General features: G+C 41.0%; 1 pseudogene; it reads right to left on the reverse strand.

Annotated features, from left to right (window-relative positions):
* Positions 1-1,823: 1,823 nt before the first annotated feature.
* Positions 1,824-13,892, reverse strand: LOC125903152 (high-affinity choline transporter 1-like; annotated as a pseudogene).
* Positions 13,893-15,813: the final 1,921 nt, after the last annotated feature.

Consider the following 15,813-nt stretch of genomic DNA (forward strand, 5'->3'; position numbering starts at 1 on the left):
AAGCAAGTACAGAAACTCATATCTTTGCTTTATGTAACAAGAATTTCCCACCAGGGATAAATAGTCTTTCTTATTCTGATTACCAGGCTATACAGTATGTTTAACAAACACTCATATCTTTGTTTAATGTAATACAAAAAGAATTAGATTTACAAGAAAAAATTCCCAAAGGTCCGACCTCGTATTTGAATTCCATTAGTCCGACCTCCCAAAAATCCGACCGCAGTAAAGTTACATTTCAGGGGGGACCAGGCAATTTCCCCCTTTCAGTAAACACAGAGCAGTGGTACCACTAAACAGCTGCAATGTCTCTATGCGCGGACTGTGAGGACAGTTGCGTTTATCTCATTGACGGGAAATCGTCAATGAGATAGGATGTGTTATCCAGATAAAGGCATGTACATCACATATAGCAGATGGATGTGATTTCCCGTCGATGAGATAAACACAACTGCCCTCACAGTCCGTGCTGGCACAGTGAGGGAGAAATGCACAGACTGCTTCGTGTTGGAAGTGCTGTGGTCGGACTAACTGGCGGTCGGACTACTGGGTATGAAATCCGACGGTCGGAATAATGGCATTAAAATGGTCGGATTAAAGGGCAGTCGACATTATGGGACTAAAACGATAAAACGCGCCGTAGACCTGCATGGTCAGATTAGCGGGTAGTCAGACTTATGAGTAGTCAGACCTATGGGAGGTCGCACTAACGCCTGGTCCCCACTGGCGAGTGGGGTGGCCAGTGGGGTGGCCAGCAAATTTATAGTAAATATAGTATATAGTAAAATGAATTAATGATATTACTAAAGGCTGGCAATACAACAACGCTCAAATGAAGAAATGACTGATGCAAAGTGAACATATGTTACGGGTGCGTGTCCCCTCCATCCACAGCTGTATTCAACTTGTTTGTTTTCTGACAGGATAAACAAATATGAAATGCATTATTTTGTTTTTGCATGTGAATAAAAAAATAATGGAAAACTACGTGTTTTTTCCATTTTCTTCTTCAAATGGGAATTGGAATAGAAGTTAGACCAAAACCAGTAACCAACTTGTGTTTGGCCTATATGCGCATTTACGCACGGGGCACAGCAACGTTACTTCATTGATTATCTATTTTTTTTTTTTTCAGTTCAATTCAATTCAATTCATTGATATAGCACCAAATCACAAAGAAAGTCATCTCGGGGCCCTTTACACATAGAGCAGGTCTAGATAATACTCTTGAATTTACAGAGACCCAACAGTAGCACAGCAGCACTTGGTGACAGCGGTAAGCGGTTTCTTCCTTTAACGGGAAGAAACCCCGAGCAGAACCCTGCTCTAGGTGGGCGGCCGCTTTGACTGGTTGGGTTGAGAGAGAAAAGGGGGAGGCACAGAGAAGCAGAACATCCATCCATCCATCCATCCATCCATCCATCCATCTATTTATCTCTCTATCTATCTAGGCCATAAGCATAGCCAATGCCAATGTTTTGAGATGCAGTAGGGGCAGATAATACAGATATAACAATCAAGGCGAAAAACAAGTAGATTTCTGGTTTTGGTTTAATTTCTATTTCAATAAGCCATTTGAAGACAAAAACGTGAAAAGCAGGTGGATTTCCGTTTTTTCTCATTCACACGAAAATTGGAACATTAAAATAACGTATTGTGTATTTGTTTAACCTGTTATAAAACAAGTTAAACAAAGCTGTGGACGGAGGGTACACCAATAGTAGCATAATGTTGAAAGTTGAAAATAAAAAGCATATGGACATGTTATGGCATGAGATGTATAATGCTTCATAAACAACAGTAACATACATGGTGATCTCCTTCCTTTCTCAGTCATGTTGATCTTTTTCTTTCCGAATCATTTGAGTTTGTGAATCATGAGTCGTTTGGTCACTTTAAATATTGGACTCGTGGGACGGAATTATCTCCTTTCCTTTCGTAAAGGATGGTGTACCCTATGCCAAAGGAGATTAGAAAGGAAGCATTTAAGTACCTTTCCTTAAAATTTAGAGAATTCGACCAGCTCTTATCATGGCTGCTAGATACTTCTGGGTCATTTCACTCAGTTAGGAACCTTCCTAAGCAAAAAAGACTATTCAACCACAGCCAAGGTCTGAGAGTTGTCTCTATTTAATTTCTCCTTTTCGTTATTTTCTGTGGCTCCATCTGTTGGTGTCAGTGGTTGTGGTGACTGCTGAGCTTTCACTTTGAACACATCCCACTTCTCAGGAAGCAGTCCTTTGTTGAAGAGCACAGAAACCAGATAGGAGAACAACAAGATGGCAGCAATGGCAGACAGCATGGAGATGGTCTTCACTGGAGAGTACTGGACATAAACACCGTCCTCAAGAGTGCATCCTGGGAAGTGTATGACTGGTGGTAATCCTAGTGAGGGCTCTCCACTGAGCAGTCTCAACACACATCCCACCAGCAAACCCATCATAGCCCCATAACCATTTGAAATGTTGAAGAACAGGATGCAGACAAGTTGAGGGAAGATTACGATGTAGGCTAATTCAGCGGCAGTGAACCAGAACACCAACATGCTGTTTTTCAGGTTGGACAGTAACGTATCAACCAAGCCCACTACCAACACAGATGCACGGATCACCCACTGACTCTCTCTGTCTGATGCCTGTTGAAGAAAGTAGAGATGAAGAAAAACAGATTAACAGCAAATGATGAAGACTGTCCTGTTTTAATGTCTCTCGCTGCTTCCTTATCTTATAAATTCTTCTTTTCAGTTTGCTTCTGTCTCATGCCACTTTATTCCATTTATACTCCCTTGCATTCCATTCCCTTTCTTTCAAAATAAACATCAAACGTGAACAATATATCAAAAATTTCTTTGATGTGATGTACCAAACTGAAAGAACATTTGCATTTTTTTTACCTGAGGCCTGAAAATGTTCTTGTATATGTTGGAGGTGAACAAAGAAGATGCAGAAAGCAGTGCAGAGTCAGCCGATGACATCACAGCAGCAGCCACACATCCAGTACCAATAATGGAGACGAACCTTGGGGTGAGGTGCTGCAGGGTGATGGGAAGAACTAGAACTGATTCCCCACGTTCATATGGAGATGGAGAACCATAGGAGGTCAGGTTCCAGTCTGAGGCATGGACACAAAAGACGGAAACACTGAAAAATGGTCACATTATCTGTTTGAGGGATTTTGAGAAGACCCTACTGTACATACTAAGTTGTAAAGTAAGCAATCCGTGATGAGAAGTATGGAGTGTGGTGGGTCCGGCTGATCATTTAACCAAGACAGACAGTTCAAATCGCCTTCATGCAGTTGAATGGCAGAGGAACTGAAATCGACCCTTGAGCATATGGCCTCCAGTCTGGTACATGTAATCTACAGTAAGAATATTCTCCTCAACAGTTTGAAATATTAATAAATGAGCTAATCAAATGTGAACAAATAACATATATATACAAAATTATACATTTGTCAAAAGAAAAATTGGTGTGATGCATTATGCTAGATCGTGGGAAACTTAACATGTTGTTACATACACCACATCCCATTACACAGTCCATTAAAATGTTTCGACAAAGTTGAAAAGATAATCCCATGAAAGGATGCTTATAACTTGTGTATTCTTGCTGATACCAAGGGTGTGCCACAGGGATCCACTTTGGGCCCTCTTCTATTTACAATTGACCTACTGTTTTGTCTCTTTGGTGCTTGAAATCTTAATCTTAATCTTCATATTGAAAATAATATTCTATATTGTTTTGCTGATTCTGTCTATTTAGACATTTAGAAGGTGTAACTATTTTTTAAGCCTCATGCAAAAAGAGCAAATTCACTGTTTTGTCATCCATATAGATTACATCAATTTGCATATTATTTGAGCTGTAGCTATGTTTTACTGACTATTTAGAGAAATTGACTGTACTTGTTGTCATTGTTGTAATTATTGGCATTAGTAGTTCTCTTGTTGATTTATTGTTTTCTTTTCTTTTGTTGTCCTTCTTTCCTAGGATTTTTAGTTTTATATTATTATGTAATGTTTAATTGTGTGGACTCCAGGAAGAGTAGTTCCTACCCTGGTTGTGGCTAATGGGGATCCAAATAAATAAATGAATAAAAGGTTTAATATTTGGAAGATTGCGCAACAATAATATTTTGGCATCTGGCTTAATGATGAAAGCAGCAGTGTGATATGGTGATCCATTTGTAGAAATGTTGTTATCTCCTCTCCTACTTTTCCACGTTTATGTAAATTACAAGAGATGTTTACAGCACCCAGCCCTTTATTTCAAATGGTAATTGTACAACCTGGGTTTCAAAACCCACCATTTGCTGTGTCTGGTTACTAAATGCCTCAGGCTTGATGAGCAAGTTATGCGAAGTTAAGATGTGGGTGTTTCTTAGTTTCTGTGACTTAACTCTTTACAGGGATTTACAGGGATTGTTCTTTCATGAATACAGGTGCATCACGACATTCTTTTCTGTTTCCCCAGTTTACCCAAATCTGCAGAAACTGTTCATACCTGTGGATGCAGCAGCTGCCCCAAGCAGTATAGGAGGTATCCCAAATGTAGGTAAGATGACAGCAGCAATAAAGCAAGTGATCTTGGCTGTGGATGTGGAAGATGCCGACAAGGTCCTCTGGTGGAGGCACTGATATCCAATACTCCCCAGTGCCTTAAAAGGAGAACAGTTATTTGATTTAATCACTGATGTGTTATCCTCATGGGATAAAAGCTGCAAGATGTCTGCCTGCTGTCAGAAGTGAAGCATCCTTTCAGATGAAACTTCAAATTAGCAGCTACAGTTAGTTAGTCTTACCTTGACATTTACAGACATATTGTTTCAGATAAAAGCCTGTGCCTACAACAGAGGCTCCATCTTATTCTTTATTTAAAATGAAAACAGTCCACTGTGAGAATATTTATGTTATTTATCATCATTCAGATATCATATATATATATCATATCAGAAGATATGTATCACGACTGGAGTCAAGTGCATTTTGTACAGGTCGTATTTTTGCTTCCTTACAAAGAATAAGAAATTATCAATCATTATCCAGGTCCGTTTCAGCCCCAGTGTACCAATCCAGGGAGCATGTAAGGTGTTGTTCGTCAGTGTCTGTCCAATATCCAAAGAGTATGGGTTCATCAAAACAAAGGGAACACAGATCCACTGCAGAGACAAATACAAATGGAGACATACACAATGCTGAAAGGCATACTTTGGAGTTTTTGATGCCTTGTGTGAGAGTGGTTTCTGTTTCCTTCAAACAAATAACCTGACACTATAAAAACTTAAGGTATAGCAAACTTACCAAGCTGACGAATATGAGCACAAGCTGTATAATATCTGTGTACAGAGTAGAGACCTCCCAGCAGTGTGTAGGTAATGGCAACGGCAGCAGAGATCCAGATGCACACAGTGTAGGACAAATCCAGGACCACACTCGTAATTCCTCCTGCCAAACAAAAAATGGATGGATGGATGGATGGATGGATGGATGTTCATTTATGGTGTACACTGTTACATGGAAGTATGGTGCTTACAGGTCTGTATATACTGTACCTAAACCAATTAGCATTGTGGGAACCCACAGTAGATCCATTAAAAGAGCAGCAATGGCTAGTCCAGCTGTTACTGATTTTCCATACTTGGCATGGAAAGGGTCCAGCATCGTCACACAGTGTCTTTCTCTCAGTGGCTTTGCAAACACGAAGCCAGCTTCACATGAAAGAGGAAAGAAGACATCACAATCAGAAAAATTCAATTAATCAAGCGAGGGGGAAAATACTTAAGAAAAAAAACAACAGCTAGATGAATTTTTGGCTTTTCAACATTTTAAAAAGCAGAAGTTGCACAACAAGCTGAGGTTCAGTAAGTAATCTTTAAATTCTGTAAGCAAAGACTGGTAAAACAAAGTGGTAATGTCTGCTACAAGAATATTTCTGTTCAGTGGTCAAACAAATTCATCAATGTAAAATCAATTATGAATTCTTCAACAGATAAATTATTCTAATTTTAAAAAACAATTTCATTAGTGTCGGTAACAACTATTAAGGGGAACAAATCTTCATTAAATGTGCATAATAATAATTATATTTAATTGATATTTCACAACTCAGATATTTTAGTCAACTCAAAATAATCAGAAATGTCAATGCAATAAAGTGCAACAAACCAAATGTCTGTCCAGTGCACCTGGGACTATAGGCATAGTTAGGGACCATCCTAAAATTGCAATATAACCCATTTCAATATTTAGTACCTCATATGATTTTCAGCATAAAAATTTGCCATTATAGAGAGTGGCAGCCCATAAACAGTTCATATCTGTGAGTTCAATCAATAAATCAATAAATAATTTTAAAAATGTGACAAATCACAGGGGCGGCACAGTGGTGCAGTGGTTAACATTGTCACCTCACAGCAAAGGGGGTTCCTGATTTGAACCCAGGGTGGGAGGCTCCAAACCCCTCTCTGTTGAGTTTGCATGTTCTGTCCCCATCTTCACATTTGTTTTTCTCCCGCAGTCCAAAGAAATCCAGGTTAGGTTAAAGGAGCTAAGAAATCTAAAGCAAATAGTTGTAAAATCATCTTAATATGTCACAGAGACTAAGGAATAATGTTAATATAACATACTGATCTCACCGACAACAATAGTACACCCAGAATATTTGCATTTAAAAAAAAAATTACGGTCTGCAAATCATGTTTATGTTTTGAATTTGTGTTTTGGCCTGTTGCGCCACCCACCGCCGTCTACCAGTCACGCAGTCAGTAGAGTCTCAGCATCAGTTACAGTTACGACTGAGCTTCAATGGCTGACGGTGCGACTAAACCCAAACGACCTCGTAATGATTCCCAAAAACACCAAGACAAAACTCAAGGCAAAGCGAGGGTCTATATAGGAGATGCTTTTGAACGGTGGAGATGGTTGAAAGCGGAGAAGAATTTGAAATCGGATGTCGAAGTGGCTACTCTTCTCCTTGACATGTAAGCTTCAGCCAAAGTTGGCTAACTAGCATCATAGCTAGACGGGGATTGACATTTTGAATACTTTCAACTGTTATTCATTTTCGATCATACATTGTAGCCCATGTGCAGGTGGGTCATCGACCCGACTGATTTTTTTGAGAAACAAACGTTAGCAGCACAGCAAGCAGCCTGCTCTTGCTCCGCTGTATCCCGGCAGCAGCGTTAACAGCAGAGAAGCCGGACTTGCTCGAACGGTCCACTGGAAAACTGAAGATCAAGGACGCAGCGACGCGGCCCTGCCATGGCAGCCCCCCGTGGGCAAACAACTCACCCCTAATTTCCACCAGATGTGTGTTGGTTGCGTCTGCGCTCCGGCACCACAGCAGAGCCGATAGGATTCAATTCTAGTCAATGTGTATGTTTCCACCGGCTGCGGCTATGCTGCGTCCCGGCTCCGTCTCAGCTGCGGCACTCCAGAGCCCTCCGCAACAGATACACAGGACTTCTATTTTTGCCAGACGCAGGAGCACAACGCAGCAATTCAGCACAGAGCAGCAACCTCGAATCTGTAGGGGAGGGGGGGTGGACACGACTCGCAGCAGTATTTTGAATTTGAGTGCAGTAACCATTTTGGCCACATTCTTACATACAGCGCCTTTAATTGTTAACTCAAAATTGTCCATAGGTGTGAATGTGAGTGTGAATGGTTGTCTGTCTCTATGTGTCAGCCCTGTGATAGTCTGGTGACCTGTCCAGGGTGTACCCTGCCTCTCGCCCAGTGTCAGCTGGGATAGGCAACAGCCCCACCTTGACCTCCAACAGAATAAGCAGTTACAGAAAATGAATGAATAACAAATCATGGTTATAACTTTCCTTAATTGTACACATTTCAAGGTTGTGATGTCAGCAGCTTGCTCAGTCATGAATATGTTGACGTGAAACCACCTCTGATGTGTCTTCAACATTCCCTCACAGTTGTTGTGAGATGAAAACGGTGAGACTGCTCTTAGAAAATCCCTTAGCATCATTATTAATGACCTATTCCTGTCTTTTGAGATCAGAGATTGTTAGGCTATGTTTGTTTTGTTACACATACAAACATACAGTATCCTGTCAGATGTGATTTCAAACTCTTACCAATGATAAAAGATGAGCTGTATGCAGTCATGATCATGATCGCCCAGGTTAGTCCCATAGAGGGTGTGTACACCATCTCAGCTGTTCCAACAATGAAGCCTCCCCCAATCCACGTAGCTAGAGGATGAATTAACACACAGCAAGTAATGTAGTGGACAAACAGCAGCTTTTTGGACAGAGGATAACAATGATCATAATAATAAACTGTATTATTATGGCAGTCATGGCTTCTTTGTATATATTACAGTGAACTGTGAGCTTAGTTTTCCTCAGATTCTCTTAGTCTCTTCAACACTGTTATTGTTTAACCATAAGGAAATTCTGCCCGTCATCCTTTCTTTAACCTTTAGTGGAACGACAGTATTTAAAGCAGAAGATGAAGACTCAAATGGTTATTGACTCATGATGTTAAAGAACTCAGCCTCAGCCTTGCCATCTAGAAATCTCTTTTAAACCAGAACTTCACCTCTGATTGTAGTTTGGCACCAAAAAACACACAGTAATGGTGAGAGATACTTAAACACTGTCAGTGTTTACCCCTAAGTCTAGAATGTTACCATGCTGATGAGTGGCTTTATTTACATGTTGAGTAAGTTCAAAGCTGTCAGGCAGATTCATAAACTCAGTCACTGTGAAGTCTTTCTTTTTGTTGATATGAATGTTCAGGTCTCCATTCAAGATGAATCTATCATATCGAGTGATACTGAGTGAGATCAGCTCTGAGAATTCCTGGAGGAATACTGATGAATATTTTGATGGCTGATATGTGTTACAGTCCCCCATAGGTGAATGGGTGATCAACCTGTGCTGTGACTCTAGCTCTTCCTCCCCTCTCTTGCGCCATTGGCTGGAGACCAGTAGCCAGTCAGACCATCTGGGATATGTATAAAGGCTTAGAAGCTGCTCTTCTGGTCCTCTGTTTGCTGCCATGTGTTGCTTTGGTGGGGTGTTGCTGAGCCACTTTGTGCTGTAGTCCAGAATTCTGGGTAGCCCTGTTTCCACTCTTAGTAAACTTGAGAAGGCAGAGACTGATGTTAGATTCTGAATTCCCTCAAAAGCTCTAAGTCTAAAGATGTATTTGGCTTGGACTCAGTTTTTCTAAAAAGGAATGTAGATGCATTCACTGAACCATTAACAAACGTAGTGAATGCTTCTATCAAAGAAGATAAATATCCTAATGACTGGAAGTCAGCCATTGTGGTACCAGTCTTTAAATCAGGAGACTCAACTACTATAAGTAACTATAACAGTATTTTGCCTGTTACCTCCAAAGTTGCTGAAAAATGTGTTGTTGAACAGCTAATTTCCCATATTAACAGTAGCCCATACACTCTGCACCCAATGCAGTTTGGTTTTTGGACCAACAACTCCACTGAGACAACAAACTGCTTCTTCTTAGAAAATATTAAACAGAAAATGGACAAAGGAGGTGTTGTCGGTGCAATATTTTTAGATTTTAAGAAGGCATTCGACATTGTCAGTCATCAGATACTCCTCTGCAAACTCTCAAACTATAATTTTTCCATTGGCGTGCTGAACTGGATGAAGTCCTGTCTTGCAGATAGAGTCCAATGTGTAAGGGTTGGAGGTGAGACATCACCCTTTCTGAGCAATGAAATGGGTGTGCCCCAGGGATCCATCTTGGGACCTCTTCTGTTTAGTTTATATATAAATGATCTCCCGTCCATCTGCACAGGGTGCAAATTTCAGATGTACACAGATGATACCATTATTTATGCTCATGCAAAAACTAAAGAACTGGCAGCTGCCAAATTGAATGCTGTAATGGTGAAGGTCAACAACTGGCTCAATGAGTCTCAACAGTTTCTTAATGTTAAGAAAACAGTTTGTATGTATTTTACAAAAGCAAGCTCGATATCGGATATCAATCCTGAAATGTGTTTCGCTGGAGAACCGATCAAAGTAGTCACTGAGTTTAAATATCTTGGCGTTGTCCTTGACCCTACTTTGTCTTTCAAAAAACAAGTAAAAATAATAATGCAGACTGCCAAATATAATTTGGCTAATTAGATACATGAGGAACTGTCTAACATCCACTGCCGCACTTCTTTATATGAATGCAATGATCATTTCTCTTCTAACATACTGTATGACAAGCTGGACCCATGCAAAAAGTACAACGCTGAAACCCATTCTCTCTCTGTACAAGCAGGCTCTCAAAGTGCTTGACAGAAAACCAAACACTCACCATCATTGTCACATTCTCAGCAAATATAACATCCTCAGCTGGTGTAGTGTAATGTACCTGTTTAGTCTTATGCTTTATGCTTTGACCTTTAAAAATACATGTCCAGGCAGTATACTATATACTATATATAACCAGTCACACCTTGGTTTATTGTTTCATGTATTCACATAATGTGCACATAAACACACTCATTGGTGTATTGTACTGGATGCAGGATCTGATAGGATCCAATGTTCAAGGACTAAAGTGGAAAATACCTAGGATCTGATAGGATCTGATGTTCAAGGACTAAAATGGGAAGTACCTAGGATCTGATAGGATTTGATGTGCATGTATGACACCATTATGTTCGATCTGATAGGATTTGATGTTCATGTATAACACCATTATGTTCGGGCTTATGTGGGAAGGATTAAAGAGAAGAGGTGGAGATTCGACAGAATCTTCACCAGCATAAAAGAGAGCACACAGAAAGCAAAACTTCAGTCCTGCTCCGGACTCATTGAGTTGTATGTGTTGTTGCCTGTGAACACATTAAACTCAGTTGCGCTCGATTCTACGTGTCTCCAGTGATTCCTTGACTGCTGAGTATTTGGTTTTAAAGATACTTATTTTGGACAAGAGCAAAAGTAGTCTAAAAGTTGAAGACGAGATCGGGACCCACCAGGCCCAATTCCGGGCCCTGAATTCTGCTTCATCACTGGCAAAACTGAACAAAATATGCTGATGCCTGCCTGTTGTTTAAGATCCTAAATGGCATGGCTTCTCCACCTCTCAGTGCTTTTGTTAAAAAAAAAAAACATCTGACAACAGGTCTACAAGATCTGCCCAGAGAGGGGACTGTATTGTACCTTTCAGGTCCAGCTCCTTCAGTCAATCTTCCTTTGCTGTTAGAGCCTCACAGCTTTGGAACACCTTACCTACTGAAATAAGATACTGTGCCACTTATCACACCTTCACAAAAAATCTAAAGTACTGGCTTTTAAAAAAACAAAAATGTGATCACTCCTAACTAGTTTAAGATGTATTTTACCATTGTTTATTAACTTGCTGCTAACCTGCTAAATGTCTCTGTCCATTGTCAGGTCCCCAGTTTTGCATGGCTTGGTATGTACTAACACCCAATAGTCTGATTAATACCTAGATTGTATTTTATCATGCAGAGCATCAAGTTCTGATGCTCTGCATGGCTGACTATATTGCTTGATTACCATTGGACTGTATGTTGCTGCTCTGTGCTTCTTGCATGTTTATCATTATTCTGCTGCTCTGCCTGTCTATCGCTGCTTTGCATACATGACTATATGGCTTGACTTCTATTAGACTGCATGCTGCTGTTTTATGCTTTTTGCATAGCTATTATGTATTATTATGTTGTCCTGTTCTGTTGTAAATACTGTATCTTATGTTTAATGCTTCTGTTTTAGGTTATGGTTTCATAACATCTTGCCGGAGGAATACAGTTGCGAATTAGCCGGCTGGTTAAAACTGGCACATTTACAGTAATGTTGATTAATGTGTACTGTCCTTTTTATAAATAAAATAATCTGAAACTGAAACTGAAGTACTGTTACTTGTTCAGCCAGTCTTGTCGTTGTTAGACACAGGGTTGTCAAATTACAGTGACCTGTGAACTATTAACAACAACTACCTTCTTGTTCTCAAATTTAACTTTGTGAGGCCTCTGTCATTCGTTGAGTTTCATCCATTCTAATTCAACCCTAAAGTTCATTGCCAGGAGACTCTGCAGGGGGGAGCTGCCATTTCTGTTACCCTCTTTTTCTCCTGGTTGGGGAGTTAGCTAAAGGATTGTACTTTTTCTTTTTTTTCTGGCAGTCAGCTTGCTAGCTCAGGACTAATTGTTTGTTAGTCTGGCCTGGGCTCTTCCTGGTGTTCCTTGTATGCTTCCATAGCTGGCAATAAAAGGGTTAAATTACACTACCTGACTCCTCATTTCCCCATCTAGCCTTATGTTGCTTCCCTCACCCCTAGACCACCTTGGGTGACATAACAAATGTAACGATGAGCACTGATAGCACTGCTTTGAGCTCAAGTGCAAGGTATAAAGTCACCCAGGTCAATGTCATTACACAAAAACTATGCAGAAAAGACAGCTGACTGACTGATAACATCTATAGTTTGGAGGACAGGCTTCTATCAGTGTTGCTACACCAGTTTAGCCAGGCATCAACTAAAAAAAAATGAGTGCAAAATATTTTCGGTTATCAAATCATCAACGAGGAAAGATTTGTGAAGTTAGTGATCAAACATTAAGAAGAGCTAATTTCAGCTGCAGGGACTCTGTGACAGGAGAGGAGACTGGTTATGGCTGGACAATTACAAATTTAAGATGACTGAAAGAGGTACCAGATGGCCTGTAAGTTCTATGATATGTCTGACCACCATACCACGGGCTGTTTAGGATCACCGGTATGCTCAAGGAAGCAGCATGGGATCTGGCTAGTTTCTGACAGACATCTGAGTACTGATGTTTGTGTAATAGTTCATCCATTTCATTGTGCTTAATTGTGGCAGCTTTAAGTTTAACTCCTTCATTGGTGAATGTGGTGGCAGTGAGGCGGGGGGAGTTGGGCTCCTGGTGAGTGTGGTGAAGGTGGGGTAGTTAGATGCTGCTACTACCTCTCTCACTGGGAGTCTACCTAGCGCAGTCAGCCATCTGGTGTCTCTGATGCTCTCTGGAAAGGTTTTGTTGTTTAATATATTTATTACTTCATTGCTATGAATATCAAATATAAATTTATATTTTAGCCCCCCATACTTAAAATTATTAATTGTATTAAAATTCCAATAAATATTCAAATGGGTTCAAGCCAGCGTTGACATTTAAAACTTGAAAGCTGGGTGAGATCGAGCTCTTTGACAGTTCAAGGACACCTGCATTAAAGATAAACAATAGGTTTTATGACAATCAGTCAGATGCTCATTCATTCATGTCCAAACCTCTACTGGGCCACGCTCTTCAATGGAAACTCTGTTACTTCCTATTGGTCAACTGCAGAAACATTTTGGGGACATGCTTTAATGGTTTAGTTAAAACATAGTCCACTGAATTTAGTGATGTTTGAACAAACTCTCATTGATTTATGACCAAATTCTGAGAAAGGTGATTGCACTTGTTTGGAACAGTTGGTGCCCTCTAGACCTCTTTTAAAACGTGGCTCATAATTATTATTCTGCAAGTTGAAATCATGAGTTATCTTAGATGGGGTTTTTTGTAGAGGTCGACCGATCAATCGGCCGACACACATATGTGTGTGTGTGTGTGTGTGTGTGTGTGAGCCCACCCAGTAAAGAAGTTTAAAGATATCTTATATCCTTAATAATCCTGACTTTATAATTCATAGTTTCCATCCTACTTTTGTCAGCTGTGTTCTCCTCACCTGTCATTGTGAAGATCCCCACCACCAGGCTAATGCTGCGGTTGCAGCAGTGTCATCTCCATTCCAAGGGCTCCACTTCTCCTCTTTTCCCTTTTGGATTTGAAAGAAGCCCAGATGCCAGTCCCAAGTACCAGCAGGTAGAAAAACACCATTGCTATTACTCCTGGGATGTTAACAGCCATGTTGAGTGTCTGCTCTTCTAGCTGGTGTCAGACTGACTGAATGTAGTTTTATAACTAGGTTCAGGAACAAAGACCACGCCTCGAACACATCCCATTTCCGCCCAACAGTAAAAACACACCTGATGCATTCTCTTTCCCTTCGACTAGTGATGGTGAAATCGAAGCTTAATGAAGCATCGAACCACTTTGACACACCTGCTTCAAGAATGACACACTGCTTCGAAGCATTTCATACAGTCAGAAGAGTGACATCTGCTGGCTGTGTCAGAACTTCATCTAGGAAGACCTGGAAAAGCCTCAAGACTGCCTGTAAGAGGCCTCGCTCCCGGTAGTCACGTGATTGTGGGCGTGCCAAAGCAGGGGTTGAAACACTGCCTCAGAACACTTGCGCTTCAAAAGATTGACACTGTGTCGAGCAAACTGGCTCGAGCGTAACATCATTACCTTCGACACATTTCTCACATCGACTGACGTGCACTTCATGTGTAACCACAGACTTACCGCAGTCTAAAAGTAAGACAAACTCTAGTTTTTATTGTATCAATTAATCAACTCACCACGGATCCAGAGCTGCGGAACAAACAACTATCCTCGAGTCATATCATTCCTGCAGCAGTCGGACTACAGACAAACTTCCAGGCAGAGCTGCAAGCGTTCTGCGGCTCCCATACCTCGGCCTCGCCAGCTCCTCCATTCCACCTGCCTCCACCACCCATCGCCGCGCACTCATGGCACAGCCTTCTCCATGCAACAGCATTCTCCACATCACAATCTAAACCGGACATCACAGTCTCCAACGCGTCCTGAAAAGAAAAGGAATTCCCTCCAGCTGCAGCCACACAGCTGGGTTCCAACGCCGCCTCATTAAACGCCAAGTCTACGTAACTGCCGGCATCTGAGGGCCCTCGCAGAGACATTCCACGCTGGGATCGCTGCCCATGACATCACAGACTCCCGCCCCTCAAGGACAGCAGCCAGTACCATTAGCTCCCTCTAGCAGGGAGTCGGGTTGTATGGTTTCAAGTTTTAAGTTACTCATTGTCATATGCAATTAGAGGAAACAATTGTTTGTTCGCTTGGCAAATGGTAATCTTAAATCTCAGGTTCCCTCTGTCTATGCTCATTTAATACGCATTAAGGGAAATCTTTCAAGTAGCCTTTGTTCATTTAATTCGTACAAAGGGAAACCACACAAGTAAAACAAACTAACAAACTATAACCCTATGTGTTTGTCCTTTCTCAGATCATTTCATCATTCTTGTCATCTCTGCATTCGAAGGCTTCATCACATCGTCACAGCCGTTTAATCAGATCCACAACCGGAAAACCTTCCATCAGCTTCACAGAAAGCTATCGTAATGATCTCGTCCAAAGCACACCCTTAGCCCACCTTACTAGCCAGCGTCAGCTTCCCTTCTCCTCTCAAGACGTCACGTTCATTCAGTTTACCACGCATTGTATCCATAAAATGATAATAATAATGATTATAATTAAGATCATAATAATAATAATAATACTATTAAAAAAACATTACCCTCTCCACCCACAACTAGGCTACCTATTGGAACCAGCTTTCCATTAATCTAGCCACCAGCAGTTGCGAACCACTACATACATTCTCAGGTTAACCAATACTTGCAAAAGGTTTCTGCTCTTACGGCAAATGCTTGCCACCAACTTCCGACCTTCTTCGCCCTGCATCCATCCTCTTCAGGCCACTACATACTTCATACTTTTGACTCTCTCTCGTTTTCACTCTCGGAAGTAAATCAACGCAGCCTCCGTGGCTCGTCACTTCCTGCAGTGCCCTGAATCGCCCCAGTGCATCTTCGACCCTCCACTTCGTCCCAGTTTTTCAAACGCAATTTCATATTTCCAACTCTCTCTCGTTTTCACTCCTGAGAAGTAAATCATCGCAGCC

This window comes from Epinephelus fuscoguttatus, linkage group LG16, assembly GCF_011397635.1.
Source record: "Epinephelus fuscoguttatus linkage group LG16, E.fuscoguttatus.final_Chr_v1".
In the NCBI taxonomy this organism is placed as follows: Eukaryota; Metazoa; Chordata; class Actinopteri; order Perciformes; family Serranidae; genus Epinephelus; species Epinephelus fuscoguttatus.